This window comes from Arachis ipaensis, chromosome B2, assembly GCF_059453495.1.
Source record: "Arachis ipaensis isolate K30076 ecotype BB chromosome B2, ASM5945349v1, whole genome shotgun sequence".
Taxonomy (NCBI): Eukaryota; Viridiplantae; Streptophyta; class Magnoliopsida; order Fabales; family Fabaceae; genus Arachis; species Arachis ipaensis.
In genome coordinates, this window is record NC_142437.1 from 78,181,131 (window position 1) to 78,196,206 (window position 15,076).

The 15,076-nt window shown below is 38.8% G+C and overlaps 1 pseudogene; it reads right to left on the reverse strand.

Moving 5' to 3' along the window:
* Window positions 1-5,578: 5,578 nt before the first annotated feature.
* LOC148574499 (uncharacterized) lies at window positions 5,579-7,264 on the reverse strand (annotated as a pseudogene).
* Between the last annotated feature and the right edge of the window lie 7,812 nt (window positions 7,265-15,076).

The window sequence follows — 15,076 nt, forward strand, 5'->3', positions numbered from 1 at the left end:
TTTCTTGGCCCTCAAGTCAAGTTAAGCATGATTCCTAAGGAAGAACATCAAGAAAATACATGTTTAAGCATGTTTCCTTGAAAACCGAATTGAAAGGGGAAAGGAACAGCCATCTCACCTTATTTCCAGCCTTGATAAGTTACATGGTTATGTAGAGGAAGAAGAGAGGATCATTTTGGTGAAATCGGAGTTTTGATTTGAGTTTTGATTCAGAAGAAATCAAGCTTTGAAGATTAAGTGTTCACGAAGTTTTCTCTCTTTTCTCTCCTTTCAATTTCGGCCAAAGGGAGTAAATGACCAGCTTTGGAGTGTCTTGGGGGTGTAACGTGAGTTGTGATTGGTTGTCTTGGAGGTGGATTAAAATAATATTAAAATATCTCAGGTGTATAACTACTAAAAGTAGATGTATCGGAACACTTGTAAAAACATCTCTAAAAATTATTTTCTGCGCTACTAGCATAAATGACACTAGTAACATATTTATTATGAGAATAAAACATGTATAATGAGGCCTTAGCATTGCTAAAGTCATCAGAGAGTGCTGGTGCTAAGCTGCACTAGTAAACCATGAACCCGGTTAAACCGATTTCCTATTTTTAACTAAAACTGACCAGGTAACCTTATAATATTATTCAAGAAGCTTCTAATACTAATATAATGATAATATCATCCTATTATCTCTCTTCTCTCATAAATTGAGTCCGGTTTGTCAAACTGAGACTATTTACGAAAATCAGAATTAAAACTCCTAACCGGTACGGTTCAAAAACTAGGTTCTTCGTGACCCCGTTATCGAGCTTGCCTCAGAAAAGGTTCTAGCTTAAGGATGACATAATGAAAATGAGTATCGAGATACTTGTTGATATAGAAGAGGTGTTCTCTTTAGTGATCTTCCAGAGAAATCCGTGCCTTTAGAAAAGATCTCGTGTACTCGAAAATCAGGGTTGTTACATATTGCAAGCTCATGCATTAACTTTAATTTTATCCCATGTGCATTGACTCTTTTTATTTTTTGCAATTGGGGAATTTTTGTATCCCTTTTATTTAAATAAATATTTTTTTAACTGCACATGGTAATTCAATTGTTTTGATTTCACATGAGCATGCTTCCCAAATTTTTTATTTGAAACATCTTTATTCTTTTTTTTTTAGCTATCTACCCTTGTTTCTATCATCCATGTTCCCATAAAGTTCCCCACACTTAAACGATACACAATTTCTATCTTAAGCTAACCAAGGATTCAACTTGGGATTTTATCTTGTTTTTCTGCTTAAGGCTAGTAATGTGGTTTATAGAAAAAGAGGGGATTAAAAAGCTCAAGGGGGCTAACAAGGGTGATGTAAAAGGTAGGCTAATTTGGGATAAGTGAGCTAAACAAGTAATGGCCTCAATCATCTCTTAGTATGTATCTATATTCTATAATCGGACATATAGATTAAAACAAAGTAAAGAGCATCAGAATAAAAAAAAAAAGAAGGGCAAAACACACAGGAATAAAAATTATGGTTTGAATGTAACCATACAATTAAGCTCGAAACTCACAGGCTGTGTGTTCTCTAGCTCAAACAGCATATATTAGTTATATATGTCATGCAAGTAAAAATTAGGAGTTCCCATTATTCTCAATGTAAATCTTAGGGTGTCTTTAAAGTTTTAGTGTTGTTCCTTGATGAAATGTTGTTAACTAACTAACATGTAATGCTAAATATACAAGGGGTGTGGATTGTTTTTATTCTGTTAAAGTCTCTAGTTTACTTCCTTTTTATTTTTAATTTAAACTAAACTATCACATGCTAAAGGGTAAACTATACTAATTAATCCACATTTTCTATAACTAACAAGTTAGAATTGCAACTAAACTAACTGGCTAAAATATGAACTAAGGTGCAAAATGCAGAAATAACATAAAAATACATAAAAAGGACAATGTATAAGTACTGAAAGATAAAAATAAAGATAAAAAATACAGAAAAATAACCAAAATAAGATAAAAGAGTCTGTAGTGGTTCACCAAAAAAATACGCCAGAGATGGCGACCTCCCCACACTTAAAATAAAGCATCATCCTCGATGCTCACTCAAGCTGGGTGTGAAGAGGTGTCATCTCCGGAAGGATGAGCTGCGGGGGTCTCGGTGGTGGCTTGAGGATCTGCAGACTGGATGAGGGTAGGAGGATCTGTCTGCTGCAGTGGAGGCTCTGACTGGATAGGAATCTCTGGATCTGCGGCCTGGATCTGGTGTGGCACCTCCTGCTGTGGCGCAGCCTACTCTGGTCCTGCCTGTGAGTCTGGGTAGGTGTCTCCTCCTCGTGATCGTCCTCCTCCACCTCAGATGTATCAGAAGGGGTGTCAGGCTCGGAGGGGATGTTGCCGCCGGATGGGATCATCAATTTTACGTGCTCATAGTGTCACTTATTGCGACGCTCCATATGATCCAAGCGGGCGAAGAGTCGATGCACCAAATGGTAGATAGGCTCAGGAGCAGCTGCGGGTATAGTAGGTGGGGCTGGTGCAGCAGTGGAAGAAGAGGGGGCAGCTGAAGGTGTGGCTGTCTCATCAGAAGCAGTAAGGAATGGAGGTCTATAGCCTAAAGCCAGAAAGTTCCTGCTGTGAGGAATGATCTTCTTGCAGTCCGCAGCAGGTGGCTTTTCATCAGCATCCTCCCAAGGCACGTCAGCTCGACGGCCTAGCTGGGTGACCAGGTAAGGGAACGGGAGAGTGCCTCTGACATTGATCTTGGCCATATAGTGCCGGATGAAACGAGGCAGATACAGGTCCTTACCCTCCAGTACACACCATAGAAGGGTGATCATAGTGGCAGGCAGCTCTGTCTCATGAGTGCTCGGCATAATAAAGTTACTCAGGATCTGGTACCAGAGCCGAGCCTCATCATTCAAGTATATCCGCTTGATTTCTTTAGGCATGGTGGTGTTCTTACCCATGACCCATGGGATAGTAGAGTCAAGGGCTATCCTCTCCTTGACAGCATCCCAGTCAAATCGCATAAAGCGCATGTCCTCTTCAGCCTTTTGGTAATCGTCAGGCTGATCTGACTTAGGCTGAAGACGCAGAATATCCTCAATGGCTTCTTCAGTTACCAATATCTGTTTCCCTCTGAGGTGCACTGCATCCAGGGAAGTCTTGAAATAGTTGTAGTAAAACTCTTACCCAGGAAGCATTGACCTCAGTCAAATTTCTCTCCAAGAAGAACCAGCCTCTTTGTTTGATCTGATCGAAGGTGTACTACTGTAGTTCTTCTAGAATTTTCAGAGTCCTCTCCAGGTATAGATTTCTGGAGGAGGCAAACACGAGATACTAGAGCTCAGAGTATCGGTTTGCAAACTTAATGGGATCATTGGCAGGGAGGAGCTGGTCAGCCTTCTCCTGCGGGGTAAAGTGTTTTTCCCGCTAGGAGTCATCATGCATGATGTCCCGGATGGACATAGAGGATTCACCTCTTTTCCATTTGCCAGTTGTTGCCTTTCCTTTTCCTTTTCTTTGAGGGTCAGACATCCTGAAAAACAGAAATCTAGGATATAATAAAAGCAGAAAAATAAGTAGGCAAATAACAAGATAAGCACAAAGTGGCAAAGGAGCAGTAGAATGATGAAATGAGTTAAAAAAAAATGTATATTTTGGATTGTTTTGGAGTTAAAAAGCTGAGATGAGAAATTACAATCCAAAATATGTTATAAGTAAAATACCTGTTAATTAGAAAAAACAATAATCATGCCATGAAGTAAAAAGTTGAAGGAGTTAGTTAAAAAGCAAAGAGGTAAGTTTAGAAAGTTAAAAGTGGTTAAATTTGAAAAAGAGGTTAGAAAGCATAAATCAGTGAGTTAGTAAAAAGAAACTTGAAGTAAGTGGCATTGAGAATCGGTTTCTAAGTAACAAGAATTTAACAATTTAAAAAAAAACAGTCAACTCATATTCAAGCAAGGAAATAAGGTTGTTGATGATTCATATAGATATAGAAATAGCAAAAAGTAAAATTGAATCATCAAAAGTGCAATTTATTAACCAGGAAACGAAAGGAATGAGAATGCTGGCCCGTGCATTCATGAAATGGTTTGGAAAAGCTAAGTAATGCCAAATTCAAATTGCCAAAACCAAAACAAGAATGAAAATCAAAATAATTTACAGAAAATTGGGCAGCATTCCGGCTAAAATTGGATGTTCCCAGGTAATAAAATCAAGCAGAATAGTTCATATAAATTAAAATAAAGCTGCAAATAGACATAAATAATATGATCATGAAAGAGAAGTCTCAATAGTAGCATGAGCAGCAAGAACATCATATGAACAATACTAACATCACAGGCAGAACAAAATTGCAGAATATGTAAAACAAACAGCAAGTACAACGCAATTATCAGGCCTAAATCCACTAATCCACATCCTAGCTAGCTAACCACCTAGAATCCACTTTAAACATGCATCTCTAACTAGCCTAATTTCAAACATAAACTGAAAAAAATGTAACTAACTACGAATGAAGGAAAAATGGTGTACGGCGAAACCTGGTAGGCGTATGAACGAAAGTAGGGAACAGAGAGATGGCGGGGGTGTGGTGGTAGTAACGGCAACGCGACGGTGACGTGAGGCGGCGTGGCGGTGAACCGTGGTGGCGGCAGGGATGGTTTGGTGGTGCTGGGTTAGGGTTGGGGTACAGGGAGGGGAAGGGGGGGTTCGAGGGTTGTGCGGTGGGGTAGGATGGTGGGAGGTGCGGCGGTACTGTCGCGGTGGCGGTGGCGGTGGCTGGCCGCGGGGGTGAGAGTCAGTGGCGGAGTGGGGGAAAGAAAAGGGAGGAGAAGGGGGAGGGGAGAAGGAGGGGGGTGTGGGTGGTGTCGCGGTCGTGGCTGGGTGGTTGAGGGTGTTGTGGCGGTCGGAGGTGATCGGCTGGGAGTGGTGGTCGTTGGGGGGTGGGTTGCAGAGAAGAAAGGAAGAAGAAGGGGAATGGGGGGGCGCGACGGGTAGGGTTTCGCGTCACTGGGGGTTAGTGAATTTGAATCCACGCGAACGCGTGGAGCACGCGGTCGCATGGCTAGGTGGAATGGGGTTGACGTGATCGTGCGAGTGATGCGATCACTAGGAATGGGTATAAGGATGAATGATGCGGTCGCGTGAAGCATGCGATCGCGTCACTGGAAATTGTGCTAAACGCACGATTCCAGCGTCGTTTCAGCGCAACTCTCTGTCTCCATTGGGGTGCCACAATATCCTCGCGACGCGAATGCGTCGCTCACGCTTTCGCGTGGGATGGATGTTTCGTAAGTGACGCGGTCGCGTCAGGGACACGAACGCGTGGGCCGTTTTGTGCTAAACGCACACCAGCCGCACGATTCCAGCCCAGATTTCTAGGCATTGGATTTTTACGCCGATTTCCAGATCACGCGTTTGCGTGATTGACGCGGACGCGTGGGGGATTAGTTTCACAACTGATGCGAGCGCGTGAGCATCGCGGTCGCGTCGCACACGCTACCTTTTTTTTTATGAAATTATACAATTATGCAATTATGCAGATATACAGTATACAATGTTAATGAATAATATTCAGGTTCAATGAAAAATAATATAATTTAAAAATAAACAACATGAAATAAGACTGAAAAAGAAACGACCATACCATGGTGGGTTGTCTCCCACCTAACACTTTTAGTTAAAGTGCTTAAGTTGGACATTGGATGAGCTTCTTGTTATGGTGGCTTATGCTTAAATTTATCCAGAAATCTCCACCAATGTTTGGAATGCCAAAAGCCTCCGGGATCCCAAACTAGGCATGTGAAGCTTCTGAGCAACTTCAAACAGGTCCTCAGGCTCCCGGGGTGACGAATGTCAAAATAGATTCCAGGATCCCAAACTATGCTTTTAAATCCGCCTTTGTCTTGATCTATATGCTTCCATCCGGACGGTTTAGAAATTGTATTCTCACCAAGATGACCAAACGTCTTCCGAGACCCATTCAATTGAACTTGGTACCACTCCGTGCACTTCGAATTGAAGCATGGAACCTTATTGAACCTTGCACACCAGCTCTGAGTACGAGCCATTTCCCTCTTACTCTTAAAGCCGCAGAGAGCTCTAAGCTGGCCATCTGTTTCAAGCAAACCATATTCAAGTGGAAAAGTAAAGATAAAGGTTAAGGATTGTACCCACTTGAAGCTTGTATTAGGTGATAATGGCCTTGGGATAGGTGTTTCCAGTGGTTCTGTAAGTCCTACTCCCTTGTAATCTTCTGTGGATTCCTTCACTTCTTTGCAAAATTCTTCAGCTGCAACTGCGTCCTGATTAAAGTCTTCTATGTCTTCCTCATCACTCAAGTCATTCGCTGGAGGTTGAGAGAAATCTACCTCCGCATCATCTTCGTATTCACTTGTGGAAGATTCTTCAATCTCGGAGAATTCACTTGCGGATGCAAGTTTATTACTAGGAGAACTTGACTTGTGACTATCATCATCAAGGAAACTTGCGTCTTGGCTTATTCCGTCTAGTTCTTCATAAAATACCTGCTTTGGGGGTCGTGCACTATCCTCCTTAGCATCAATTGTAACATCCTTGATGGAATTTTTCACAACTCTGGATTCCTATGAAGGTTCAGCATCTCCTAAATCTTCGACTAGTACTTCTTCTTCATGGATAATTTGCGCTTCCTCCAATTGTTCCAGAATAAAGTTATGCTCATTACTGCCCACTGGGGTTTCTAGTGTCTCCTTCATGCTACGTTCGTCATTAGATTCTCCAAATGAAGCTATTGGAGTTCTTTGAGTGTCTAAACGTCTGGAAGATAATTGATTTATTGCTTGCTCTAGCTGATGAAGGGTTGTATGAAGTTGATCTATTGTTTCCTTGAGGCGAGCCTGTGATTCTCGAGGTGATGGATATGGACATGGTATGTAGGAAAGTGGTGGTTTTTGGGAGTAATTGGATTGGAATTGGGGTAAATAAGGATCATATGGTGGTGAATGGTGAAAAGGAGCTTGTGAGTGTGGTGGTTCGAAGCTATGTTGAGAGGATGGTCTGTAAGCACATGGTGGGGTTTTTTGGTAACTATCAGGAGGTCCACCATATCTATCAGCTTGGTATGCATTGTAGAGCGGTCTTTGTCCATGATATCTTGGAGGGTGTTGTTGCCGAAAGGGTTGATCAGATCCTCTTGGCTCCATCCATCTTTGACTTCTTAGACCTTGATGCACATTCCTGTTATAGCTTCTATTCCCTTCAACAAATTCAGAACCAAACTCAAAGCTAGAGTAGTGAGAGTTCATAGTAGCTAAATAGAAATAAAAGAGAAGGGCAAAAATAAATAAACAAGTAAAAGAAAAAAATATTTACAATAACCAATAATAAGGCACACGTTTGCAAGTCCCCAGCAACGGCGCAATTTTGAAGAGAGAACTTTTGTGTGATCTAGAATTCAGAATAAATTTCTGTTGCAAGTATAGATTCTAAACTAACAAAAGTCCTTTCTTACAAACGTTTGGATGTCACAAGGAACAAACCCCTTTAAAATTGATAGCCAAAGTATTTAAACCTCGGGTCATCTTCTCAAGGAACTGCAGGGAAGTATGTTTTTAGTATTGGTTATGAGTTTTGTAAATTGGGGTTTTGAAGGTAAGGAACGAGTAATTTAAATGACAACAAAATAAATAAATAACTGTAAAATAAACATTTGGCAAGGTATGAAAATTCGAAAGTCCTATCCCAGTTACTCCTATGAGAATTGAAGTTAATCCCACTTAATTAACCTTTACTAAACTAAGGAAAGTCAAGTGAACTAATTTGTTAGATTTCCCAAGTCTTAGCCAACTCCTAAGGAAAGACTAGAGTTAGTGGAATTCAAGTCAATTAGCAGATATAACCATCAATCACGATAAGGTTGATAACTCAAGGGTTTTCAGTTAATCAATTAAAGCCAAGGATATGAAAAGCTAAATAAGAATTATAAACTGAAGTACCTCAATTGCATTAATAAGAGAAAATCAATCTAAACATAAAGAATTCATAAATCAATCTGGTGACATAAGTAATTAAAGGAAAGCATTAAAATATCTGAAAGCAAAAGAGAAATAGAAAGTAAAAGAAATATTGAACCTGATAGGGAATTGAAATACTTAATTGAAATAATAAGAAATCCTAATCATAAAACCTAAGAGAGAGGAGAGAACCTCTCTCTCTAAAAAAACTACATCTAAACTATGAGAAGTAAATTATTGAGGGCCTCCTCTAAATGGATGCATTACCCTACTTTATATCCTCTAATCTGTTTTTTCTGAACTTGGATCTGGGCCAAAAAGGGCTTCAGAAATCGCTGGGGGCGTTTTCTGTAATTTCTGGTGCATGGCATCTGTCACGCATCCGCGTGGGCCACGCGGTCGTGTAATCTATAGTTTTCCTTGTCACGCGTTCGCTTCGGTCATGCGTCCGCATCATCTGTGTTCTGCTTAAGGCGCGCGTCCGCGTCAGTCATTCGTTCGCGTCACTGCCAGTTTCTTCAAAAACTCTATTTTGTGCTTTCCTTCCATTTTTGTATGTTTCCTTTTCATCCTTTAAATCATTCCTGCCTTAGGAGATCTGAAAATACTCAACACACAAATCACGGCATCGAATGATAATAAAAGATAATTAAAATAATTATTTTTGAAACATAGGAAACATGTTTTTCACATATATCACATAATAAGGAAGGGAAAGTAAAACCATGCAATTTACATGAATAAGTGGGTGAAGGATTGAATAAATCACTTAAATTAAGCACAAAATATATCATAAAATATGGGTTTATTAGGGGGCTCAAGATATAATTCATGGAAGTTCACCAAAATTTCAGTTTTACCAAAAATCACAAGTTCTCAATTTTCCTTGAAACATATAGCCAAAACCAATCCAAACCATTCCAACCTCCAATTTACATCAAATCTACCCTTTTTGTATCATAACTCACCATTCATACCAATATTTCCACCCACATTCCAACATCATCAACCTCAACATTTAAATTTATCACACTAGAACCATTTCTCAATCCACACAATCATTCATCATCATCATATCACTAACAATCATCTTGATTAAGTTCATTCAACACCAATTTACTTTTTAACATCATTTTATCAATTTTAATATTACAATTCATCAACAACCCAAATCATCAAACCCTCATACATCATTACACAATAATTCCAACAACCAAATTAATTCATTCTTATCCTAGGGGTCACTGATGAGCGGATAAATTATACGCTTTTTGGCATTATTTTTAGGTAGTTTTTAGTATGTTGTAGTTACTTTTTGTTATATTTTTATTAGTTTTTATTCAAAAATCACATTTCTAGACTTTAATATGATTTTGTCTATTTTTATGTAATTTCAGGTATTTTCTGGCTGAAATTGAGGGACCTGAGCAAAAGTCTGATTCAGAGGCTGAGAAAGGACTGCAGATGTTGTTGGATTCTGACCCTCCTGCACTCGAAGTGGATTTTATGGAGCTACAGAAGCCGAATTGGTGCGCTCTCAATTGCGTTGGAAAGTAGACATCTTGGGCTTTCCAGAAATATATAATAGTCTATACTTTGCCCGAGATTTGATGGCCCAAAGTGGCGTTCAACGCCAGCCAGAGACCCTTTTCTGGCGTAAAACGCCAGAACTGGCACCAGAATTGGAGTTAAACGCCCAAACTGGCATCCAAGCTGGCGTTTAACTCCAGAAAAGGCCTATGCACGTGTAAAGCTCAATGCTCAGCCCAAGCACACACCAAGTGGGCCTCGGAAGTGGATTTCTGCACTCTCTGCACTTAGTTACTCATTTTCTGTAAACCTAAGTTACTAGTTTAGTATAAAAACTACTTTTAGAGATTCGTTTTGGTAACTCATGACATTTTACATCTCATATTGTATCTTCTACGGCATGAGTCTCTAAACCCCATAGGTGGGGTGAGGAGCTCTGCTGTGTTTCAATGGATTAATGCAATTACTATTGTTTTCTTTTCGATCACGCTTGATTCTGTTCTAAGATACTCACTCGTACTTCAATATAAAGAATATGATGATCCGTGACATTTATCATCATTCTTAACTTTATGAACGCATGCTTGACAACCACTCCCGTTCTATCTGAGCTCAACGTAGTCATTGGGCGACAGCTTGAGTGTGTATCTCTTAGGTCTCTGATCCACGGATTTGACTTGCCTCTCCTGACAACAGAGCATTCGAATCCGTGAGATTAGAACCTTCGTGGAAGAGGCTAGAATCAATTGGCAGCATTCTTGAGATCCGAAAAGTCTAAACCTTGTCTGTGGTAATCCAAGTAGGATCTGGGATGGGATGACTGTGACGAGCTTCAAACTCACGAATGTTGGGTGCAGTGACAGTGTGCAAAAGGATAGAGAGATCCTATTCTGACACAAGTGAGAACTGACAGATGATTAGCCATGCGGTAGCTGTGCCTGGTATTTTTCATCCGAGACGAGAGATCAGACAGTTGATTAGCCGTACAGAAACCGTACCTGGACCATTTTTACTGAGAGGACGGATGGTAGCCATTGACAATGGTGATCCACCAACATACAGCTTGCCATGGAAGGAAGCCATGCGTGTTTGGAGAAGAAGACAGTAGGAAAGCAGAGATTCAGACGACAGAGCATCTCCGGAGCCTCATCCTGTTCCTCATTACTGAATCACAAGTATCATTCATTTCATGTTATTTACTTTTCATAAACAAAATAATTTTTATTACTAATCTCCTGACTAAGATTTACAAGATAATCATAGCCTGCTTCAAGTCGGCAATCTCCGTGGGATCGACGCTTACTCACATAAGGTATTACTTGGACGACCCAGTGCACTTGCTGGTTAGTTGTGCGGAGTTGTAAAGGTGTGATTGCAATTCCATGCACCAAGTTTTTGGCACCGTTGCCGGGGATTGTTCGAGTTTGGACAACTGACGGTTCATCTTGTTGCTTAGATTAGGAAAAATTTATCTTTTTTAGTTTAGAGTCACTAAATTTGAGTCTTATATTATTGTTTTTGTTAAAATTTTAATATCCTTGTTTTCTTTTTCTAGATTTATTTTCGAAAATTTTTAATAAATAGATAAAAACCAATAAACTAATAATTGAGTCTTCTGTTTGAGTTTAGTTTCATGTTTTAAGTTTGGTGTCAATTGCATGTTTTTATTTTCCTTCAATTTTTTGAATTATATGTTCTTTTTGTTCTTCATATTTTCGAATTTTATGTTCCTTATTCTTTCTTGATCTTCAAGTTGTTCTTGTTTATTTTCCTTGCTTGATCCATAGTTTTTCTTGTTTTGTGTCTTTCCTTGTTTTTCTTGTGTATTTTCGAATTATTAGTGTCCAAAGTATAAAAATTTTTAAGTTTGGTGTCCTTTGTGTTTTTATTTTCTTAAAGATTTCCAAAATTTGTTCTTGGTGTTAATCTTGATCTTCAAAGTATTCTTGTTTGTTCATCTTGACATTCAAAGTGTTCTTGTTTGTTTTCTTTGTTTTGATCTAAAAAATTTTAAGTTTGGTGTCATTTTATTGTTTTTCTCTTTTCTCATTAAATTCAAAAAAATATCTTTTCCTTTATTTACTCATCATTTTCAAATTCCTTGGGTTGACTTAGTCAAAATTTTTAAAATTTGGTAGTTTCTTGTTAGTCAAGTTAAAATTTCAATTTTAAAAATTTATCTTTTTAAATCTTTTTCAAAACAAATTATTTTTCAATTTTCTTTTTATATTTTTCGAAAATCTTTTATAAAATTTTTCAAAATATTTTTCTTTTTTTTTAATTTTCGAATTACTTGTCCTACTTTATTATTTTGATTGAAAAATTTTAAGTTTGGTGTTTTCTTTTTTTTTTTTACCAAAGATAGGAGACTCGAACCCGCAACCTCTTAATTGAGTATGGGGAGACTATGCCATTTGAGCTATTACTCATTGACTAAAAATTTGGAAAAATAGGAGACTAGAACTCGCAACCTCTTAATTGAGTATGGGGAGTCTATGCCATTTGAGCTATTACTCGTTGGCAGTTTGGTGTTTTCTTATTAAGAAAGTTTCAACCTTTGAAATTTTAAAATCATATCCTTTTCAAATCTTTTCTTTTATTTATTTTCTTACAAGTATCTTTAATTTTAAGACATATCTTTTTCAAAACTTCCTAACCACTTTCTCTCTCTTCATTTTTCGAAAACCCTCACCCATAATTTTTCAAATCTTTTTAATTAATTAATTAATTTAGTTTTCTAATTTCTTTTATTTCTTTTCTTTTAATTTTCAAAACTTATACCATTTTTTCCATTTACTTTATTTTAATTTCTTTAATTTCAAATTAGCAATAAATAAATAAAATAAAAACAAAAATATTTTAATTTTTCTTTTATTCTATTTTTATTTTTCAAAACATAATCCTTCTTCCACATCCATTTTTTTTCTATCTCATCTTCCAATACCAGTGCTCTATATCCTGACATAGAGACACACATCTTTTCATTTCCTTGTTAACTGTGTATACAGAAACAAGAGAGGTTCATTATGAACTCAAGTGGAAATGAACAGTCCAGAAAGACTCTCAGGTCATATGCCAACCCCACCACTGCTTCCTATGGGAGTAGTATCTGTATACCCCCATCAGAGCCAACAGTTTTGAGCTAAACCCTCAGCTCATTATCATGGTGCAGCAAAATTGCCAGTATTTCGGTCTTCTACAGGAAGAACCTACTGAGTTTCTGGCACAGTTCTTACAAATTGCTAACACAGTACGTGATAAGGAAGTAGATCTGGATGTCTACAGATTATTACTATTTCTATTTGCTGTAAAAGATCAAGCAAAGAGGTGGCTAAATAACCAACCCACAGCAAGCATAAGAACATAGAAACAGTTATCAGACAAATTTCTGAATCAATATTTTCCTCTAAAAAGAATTACACAGCTAAGGCTGGACATCCAAGGCTTTAAACAAGAGGATAATGAATCTCTTTATAATGCCTGGGAGAGGTACAGAGAGATGCTAAGGAAATGCCCCTCTGAAATGTTTTCAGAATGGGTGCAGTTTGACATTTTTTACTATGGGATTACAGAAAAGACCCAGATGTCTCTAGACCACTCAGCCGGTAGATCTATACATATGAGAAAGACAATTGAAGAGGCTCAAGAGCTCATTGATACAGTTGCCAGAAATCAGCACCTGTACTCAAGTGGTGAGACCTCCGTGAAGGAAGAGGCTGAGGCAATATCTACTGAACTTAGTCTTCCAAGACAAATTGCTGAACTTAATCAGCAACTATTTTCTATAACAAAACAGTTAGCAGAATTTAAAGAGATACTACAAAAAACCAAAGATGCTAACCAGAATATGGAAAAACACTTGAATCAGAAAAGACAGCAGTTATCTAAACAGATAACAGAAGAATGCCAAGCTGTTCATTTAAGAAGTGGAAAGACATTGAATGTCTCAACTCAAAGCAGCAGGAAGCCAAGAAAGGAACATCTGACAGAGGATGACCAAACCACTACCCAAAATCCCTCTGAGGACGGTAGGAGCCCAGAGAGGAATGATTCTGGCGTTCAAACGCCAGAAAAGGGTCAAAAGTTGGCGTTAAACGCCCAGTGGATGGCTAATTCTGGCGTTCAAACGCCAGAAAAGGGTGGCAATCTGGCGTTAAATGCCCAAAAAGCACCATGTTCTGGCGTTCAAACGCCAATGAGGGATCAGACACCTGCAAGTACTGATAACAACCCCCTTAAGCAGGCTTCTCCAACCACTTCTATAGGAAATAAACTTGCAGCAACTAAGGTTGAAGAATATAAAGCCAGGATGCCTTATCCTCAGAAACTCTGCCAAGCGGAACAGGATAAACAATTTGCCCACTTTGCAAACTATCTCAGGACTCTTGAAATAAAGATTCCGTTTACAGAGGCACTTGAGCAAATACTTTCTTATGCTAAGTTTATGAAAGAGATCTTAAGTCATAAGAAGGATTGGAGAGAGACTGAAAAAGTTTTTCTCACTGAAGAATGCAGTGCAGTCATTTTAAAAAGCTTACCAGAGAAGCTTAAAGATTCCAGAAGCTTTATGATACCATGCACATTAGAGGATGCTTGTACTCAAGTGGTAGATCTATACATATGAGAAAGACATTTTTTACTATGGGATTACAGAAAAGGCCCAGATGTCTCTAGACCACTCAGCCGGTAGATCTATACATATGAGAAAGACAATTTTTTACTATGGGATTACAGAAAAGGCCCAGATGTCTCTAGACCACTCAGCCGGTAGATCTATACATATGAGAAAGACAATTGAAGAGGCTCAAGAGCTCATTGATACAGTTGCCAGAAATCAGCACCTGTACTCAAGTGGTGAGACCTCCGTGAAGGAAGAGGCTGAGGCAATATCCACTGAACTTAGTCTTCCAAGACAAATTGCTGAACTTAATCAGCAACTATTTTCTATAACAAAACAGTTAGCAGAATTTAAAGAGATACTACAAAAAACCAAAGATGCTAACCAGAATATGGAAAAACACTTGAATCAGACAAGACAGCAGTTATCTAAACAGATAACAGAAGAATGCCAAGCTGTTTATTTAAGAAGTGGAAAGACATTGAATGTCTCAACTCAAAGCAGCAGGAAGCCAAGAAAGGAACATCTGACAGAGGATGACCAAACCACTACCCAAAATCCCTCTGAGGACGGTAGGAGCCCAGAGAGGAATGATTCTGGCGTTCAAACGCCAGAAAAGGGTCAAAAGTTGGCGTTAAACGCCCAGTGGATGGCCAATTCTGGCGTTCAAACGCCAGAAAAGGGTGGCAATCTGGCGTTAAATGCCCAAAAAGCACCAAGTTCTGGCGTTCAAACGCCAATGAGGGATCAGACACCTACAAGTGCTGGTAACAACCCCCTTAAGCAGGCTTCTCCAACCACTTCTATAGGAAATAAACTTGCAGCAACTAAGGTTGAAGAATATAAAGCAAGGATGCCTTATCCTCAGAAACTCTGCCAAGCGAAACAGGATAAACAATTTTTCCACTTTGCAGACTATCTCAGGACTCTTGAAATAAAGATTCCGTTTACAGAGG